Genomic DNA, 6003 nt, shown 5'->3' with positions numbered 1-6003 from the left:
GGCTGCCTCAGTGGGCACTGGGCTCCTCTGGACACACTGGCACCCCTCACCACACCAGGCACCTAGGACCAGCACTCTCACCAACCCTGAGGGTTTGACCTGCCTGGGCCCTCTTTATAAAGGGAGCTGAGACTGGCCTTTGCCCTCTACACTGAACCTACCTGTTGGGATGACTGTGCTGCCAGACGGTGCAGGGAGGGGCTGGGGAAGATTAGTGCAGGGGTGGCCACAGAAGTCCTGTCCCTGCTGCCCTGTCCAGGTGCATATCCTGCATGAGGGAGAGAGAAAAGGGAAAGCCCCACCCCCAGCCTGACTCCGCAGCATTGTACAGGCTCTGAGGAAGACTAGGGGTCTTTGGACTTGATCTTGCCACCCAGCTGTCACAGAAGGCTCACATTCCTAATCTTGTCACAGTCTCATGCCCGAAACACATTCTTGACTTCTCATGTCTCACCTGCCTCCTCCTCAGTGACCTTCACTTCCCAGGTGTGTTACTGGCACTCTCAGGGAGGTCACAATGATCAGAGGGATCACAGGCAGGGGGTGGGGGTATGAGGTTCTCTCTGTCCCTCACTTCACATGAGTACACTCAATACACACAGACACAGATCACACATAAACCACTCGCACAATCAGACACTACCCGCATGCTCACATACTAACACACAGCACATGCACACATTTACACAGCCACAAAACTGTATACACACACGTTATTACATGTACCACTTACACACACTTTCATGCGTGCACGTGCAGACCCAGCCTGAGGGCAACTGTTCTCAGTGGCTGCCTCTACTCAACCCCTCTTCTCCCAGCTGGAAGGCTGCTGGCAGTGATGCTGAGGACCCTCACCTGGCTGGCTGCTGGCTCAGCTTCCATGGTTTCCATGTGGTTGTGGCCATTGCACATTTGAATCTGGGGATGGAGAGGCAGCAGGGCTGTTTTCAGAGCTCCCTAGTCACCCGACCAGCGAGTTCGAAGACCAGGAGACCCTAAGTTGATTACAAACTGGTCGTTGGGTCTCCTACTCTTGAGGCCACCCTGGTGATGAATCTCCTCGTGCCTCTGTCCACTTTCCTGACCTGGAGAATTGTGGGGTGGGCACTTGCCCTTGTTGACTGAGCTGCCAGGAAGCTCAGGGTACTAGGGTGGCTTAGCATAGGATGTGACCCTGTCCCCAGAGGAGGGGGCCTGCTTCCTCCTCCTCATTATAATTTGTCCTTGAACATCAGTTGCTCCAACTCTTTCTGGAAGACAAGGGGGTGGACAGCAAGTGGGGATGATGTAATTTCTTTACACCCCAACAGGTCTGCTGAGGACCACAAGGAATGGATTCTCAGGCCTCCCCCTTTGCTGGCCTCCTCCCTCTCCCTGGGCCAGGTGCCCCCTGCTCCAGCACCATCCCTTCCAACCCTGACTCTGTGGTCCCTCAAGGAATGATTCAAACCTCTGCATCACCCCATTCCAGGGCATGCCACTGTCTGGATGGAATTATACCTACCAGGCCCTCCCTCTTGCTCAGCCTCTTGCTCAGCCTCCAAGCACAGGGGTGACCACACCCTGCCGTGGCTGGGCCGCTGCCCACTGGCCTCACCACCCTCCTACTTCAACAAAAAAAGGGGTGGGATTTGAGGCTGAGTTTTTTAATCAGTGAAGCTTATGGGAACTCTGAGGCCAAAACCCACTCAAATGGGAAGGCTCAGGAGCCTAGAGGGTGGGGAAGGGACATTTCCTGGGTAGGGGTCAGGCCTCCTCAACCCATCCCAGGGGTATCTGAGGCAAGCTCCCATTCTGGAAACAGCTGGAGTATTCTCTCCCCAGCTGAAGCAGGGCCTGCAGGAGGAACTCCCCATCTTCTTGTCCCCCAGTTCTCTCCCTCACTTACTCCCAACAGTAAGAGGACCAGCTTCTTCCCAGGGTGCCTCTGGACATCTCTGACTCAGAGATGGCTACACAGAGATGGCTCCCCAGGGCTGTGGCTTCTTGGTATTGGCTTTCAATGTTTGCAGTTCCTGCTTGGCTTGTGAAAGCTGCTCCTCCCCTTCTGAATTCCCATATCCCCACACTCCTGCCGGGCCCAGGGCCAGAGGATATAGCTTGCTGGGGCCCAGCTGGGCCTTCCTCAGTTTGCCCGGCCTTCCCTCCATCTTGCCTTGGTCAGGCCTTGCATTCTGTTCCACCCCCACTGGTCAGACCATGTGCTGGGTGCTGGGCTAGGCACTTGCGGCCTAGCAAAAGACGATGGTGGGCACCTCCTGCAAGGTGCTCATGACCAAGAGGAGGAGTTGGAAGCCAGAGAGCTGACATGCCAGGCTAGCAGTGCGGGGACACTGCCCCAGGCTGGAGCAGGACTTTCTGGGAAGACTTCCTGGAGGACTTTGGCTGGCTTGGCATTGCAAGCCACAGTGATCTGACAATGAGACCAAAGGGCTACCTCAAAGTCCTGTGCAGGAGGTGAGGGGCAGTGGCAGGGAGGCAGCTTTGCAAGTATGGCCAAGGAATGGACTGGTGGAACTGTGGTTACTGGGCCTCCAGGAGGCAGGGAGACCAGTTTTGAGGCCACTCAACAGACGAGATGGGCAAGAACTACAGGCTCCCTGTGGAAATCCCAGATCCAGCCTGTGGCTTCTCATTGGCCTCAGTTGAATGTCCTGTCCTTTGGGCAGCAGCTCTCTGCTTAGGACTGTCAGAGAATCAGGTGGTGTCAGCAGGAGGCAGGATGGTCGGGGTATTGGTCACACAGTGGTCCTGGATAAACTGTCTTTATCCACCCTTTGTTTTGGATGTGTCACCACCTCCCAAGCAGTCACCCTAATGTGGATACGAAGGGCAGGGACAGACATGCCTGTAATTCAAGCAAAGCCCCTGATACTAAGGGTTTGTTATCCAGGACGGGATGGCCTTGAGGAAACCTTGTGAGTACAATGAGCACACAGTACAATTGTGAGGCTGATGGCCTTTGCCACCATTGTGCAATTGCAGCTTCCATTGATCAGGCACTTGCGTGCCAGGCATTGTGGTTCACTCTGCGTGTCCTCCCCACAACCCTGTAAGGCAGGTGGCTTTATGGTCCCCAAGGCATGGAGGAGACTGAGTCTCAGGGGTCACATCAGGAGGTCAAAGTCACAGAGCAGCATTCGGGTCCATCTCAAAACACACGCTCTGAGCTGCTGTTCTACATGTAGTTACTGAGATCTCTTATTTTAGAAACACACTCAGCCCGCCCTCGTTGTACTTCTGCTCTGGTGAAGCTGCTGGGGTGGAGGGGTGAGCACCCCCCAAGGACCACGCGTGTCACAGGTGTTCACCCAGCAGGGAAGTGTCCTTTCGACACTGGGCCCTGAGACTTAGAGTCCAGGGCTGACGTCAGCACGATGGTGGACCAGGAAGAGCCGGCCCTGGGTCCCCAACGCGATGCGGAGCAAACCCTGGGAGAGAGCCCCAGAAAGCAGGTAGGAACCGCAGCCCCAGCCAGGGCGCTGGGAAAATTGGTGACATTTTACTCGCCTTGCCCCTCACCCCGCGGTATGGAGGCCCCGCGGAGGAAACTCCCAATTCTCGCTCTTCCCTGGGGACACAGGGGAAGAGGCGAAGCTGCGTGCAGCTTGTGGGGCCGCGGGCCTGGCCGCCTCACCTGACTCGCAGTGCAGACCCGCCCAGCGCAGCGCTAGGATCCAGGTGTGGGCCCAGGGAGGGCGGCCGCGTCTGCAGTTCCGCAGGCGGGCGCCGGGGGGCGCAGGAGGCCGCGGCGGAGGAGGGAACAGGGGCAGGAGGGGTAGCTGGGCATGGCCCGCCTCCAGGAGTTGGTTTCTAGGTGCAGGGCTTCAGCTTGGCAAGAGGAAAAGGTTCTGGAGAACCACTGCACAACAATGAGAATCTACTGAACAGTACTGAACTGTACACTTACTGGTTGAGATGCCAAATTCTATGTTTTTTTTTTTTTTTTTTTTAACCAGGATTTAAAAAAAAAAAAAAAAATCTCCCCTACATACCTATTAGAATGGTCAAAATCCAGAACACGGAGAACACCGAATGCTGGCAAGGATGTGGAGCAACAGGAAGTCTCATACATTGCTGGTGAGAATGCAAAATGGCAAAGCCACTTTGGAAGTCAGTTTGGGGGTACTTTACAAAACTCAACATTCTCACCATATGATCCAGCAAACACGCTCCTTGATATTGACTCAAAGAGGTCACACTCTTTGATATTGACCCAAAGAGGTTGACAATTTATGTCCACAGAAAAACCTGCACAGGGATGTTTACAGAAGCTTTGTTCATAATTGCTCAAACTCAGAAGCAATCAAGATGCCTTTCAGCAGGTGAATGGATAAACTGTGGTACATCCTGACAATGGAATAGTCTTCAGCACTCAAAAGAAATGAGCTTTCAAGCCATGAAAAGCCATGGATGAACCTTAAATGCCTATTACCAATTGAAAGAAGTCAAATCTGAAAAGGGTATATGCTGTGTGATCCACCTGTACGACATTCTGGAACAGGCTAAACTGTGGAGACAGACAAAAGATCAGTGTTTGTCGAGGGCTGGGTGGAGGGAAGGATGAATAGGAGGAGCACAGAGGATTTTTAGGACAGTGAAACTTCTCTGTATGATCCTATAATGGTGGATATATGTCAGTATACATTTGTCCAAACTCATAGAATGTACAACACTAAGAGTGAACCCTGATGTAAACTGTGGACTCTGGGTGATAGTGATGTGTCAGTATATGTCCTGGCCCTGCCCCTGCCCAGCTTTCACAGTCCCACCCTCTTTGACACAGACCCTGCCTTCTGCACCTGCTTAAACAGTTCCACTTCTTTTGGTACAGGCCCCACCACCTGGTCCCACTCCCCTATGTCTTGTCTCCCCCGCCCCCAATCCCGCCCACTTTGACCCTCTGTCCCACTGCCGACAGGTCCCAGCCCGCCCTCCTGTCCTTGCTCAGACAGTCCCGCCCCCTTTCAGTACAGACCGGGTTCTCGCTGTGCTCACAGGCCTCCTGCCCCAGCTCTGGTACAGGCTCCTTCCTCCATGCCCTGGGCCCACATTCGATCGTTATTCTCTCTGCCCCACGTTTGAGTTCCGTGTGGGATAGGCCGGGCCATGTCTCGGGTCACTGCAGGCCCAGGCCCCAGCAGGACTCAGTCAGCCCCTTCTCCTCGTGCCTTGGGTATGGCCCCAGCCCAAGTGTGGGAACCAAGAGCAGTGGGCAAGTCCTCACTGTGGTACACTGGCGCCTCCAGCACGGCCATCAAACAGTTCAGCACGACCACGGGCGTCCAGGCCAGCTGCAGGCTGAACACCTCCCCGAAACAGTGTTGCAGCTGAAGACCGAAGTTTGAGGGTGTTGGTGAAGCCAGGCGCCTGCCAGACTGCCAGGCCCAGGCTCCTGGCACTTGCCTTGGCAGACTCCTGGCAACCAGCAGCAGGTGGGTGCACGGACTGTATCTGGTGTCATGATGCTGTGGGTCACATCCTCTAAGGTTGAGGAATCAGACCACCCAACTATGACATTGCAGAGGTCACCAAAATTGTCAATAAGCCAAGTCAAGATCCCATTTTACAGGTGAAGAAACTGAGGTTCACAGACGTGAGCAGTGAGGCCCAAGTTTTCACAGCAGTAAAAGATCACTGTCCCTTCTCAACCTCGATTTCCTGATTAAATGGGTGTCATGACCAGACTCCCCTCCCCCAATCTCAAGACCTTTCCTCTGAATGTCATCAGAAGGGACTCAGGCTCACATAGTTTAAGCCCTGTCCCACTGGATCCCAAACCTGCTGCCAAGTCCCACCTCCCTCCAGGAATTTCCCTCTCTGACCTTTGATTGGAAAATTCAGACTGTCTTCCAGGCCCTGCACAGATGCCCTCCCCCAGGAGGCCTCTCAAACCTGCCTCCTCCTTTCTACCCAGCTGCTTGTCCGGCCTGTGGCTTCACCCACCACCAACTGTCTGATGCTAAGTGGTGGCCCCAGGGCTTTTGTGCCAAACTCCCAACT

The sequence above is a fragment of the Ceratotherium simum genome, chromosome 25 (genome assembly GCF_057802395.1).
Source record: "Ceratotherium simum simum isolate JZ-2026a chromosome 25, ASM5780239v1, whole genome shotgun sequence".
Classification (NCBI taxonomy): Eukaryota; Metazoa; Chordata; class Mammalia; order Perissodactyla; family Rhinocerotidae; genus Ceratotherium; species Ceratotherium simum.
The sequence above is the reverse complement of the archived record's forward strand: the minus strand, read 5'-3'. Positions refer to the sequence as shown.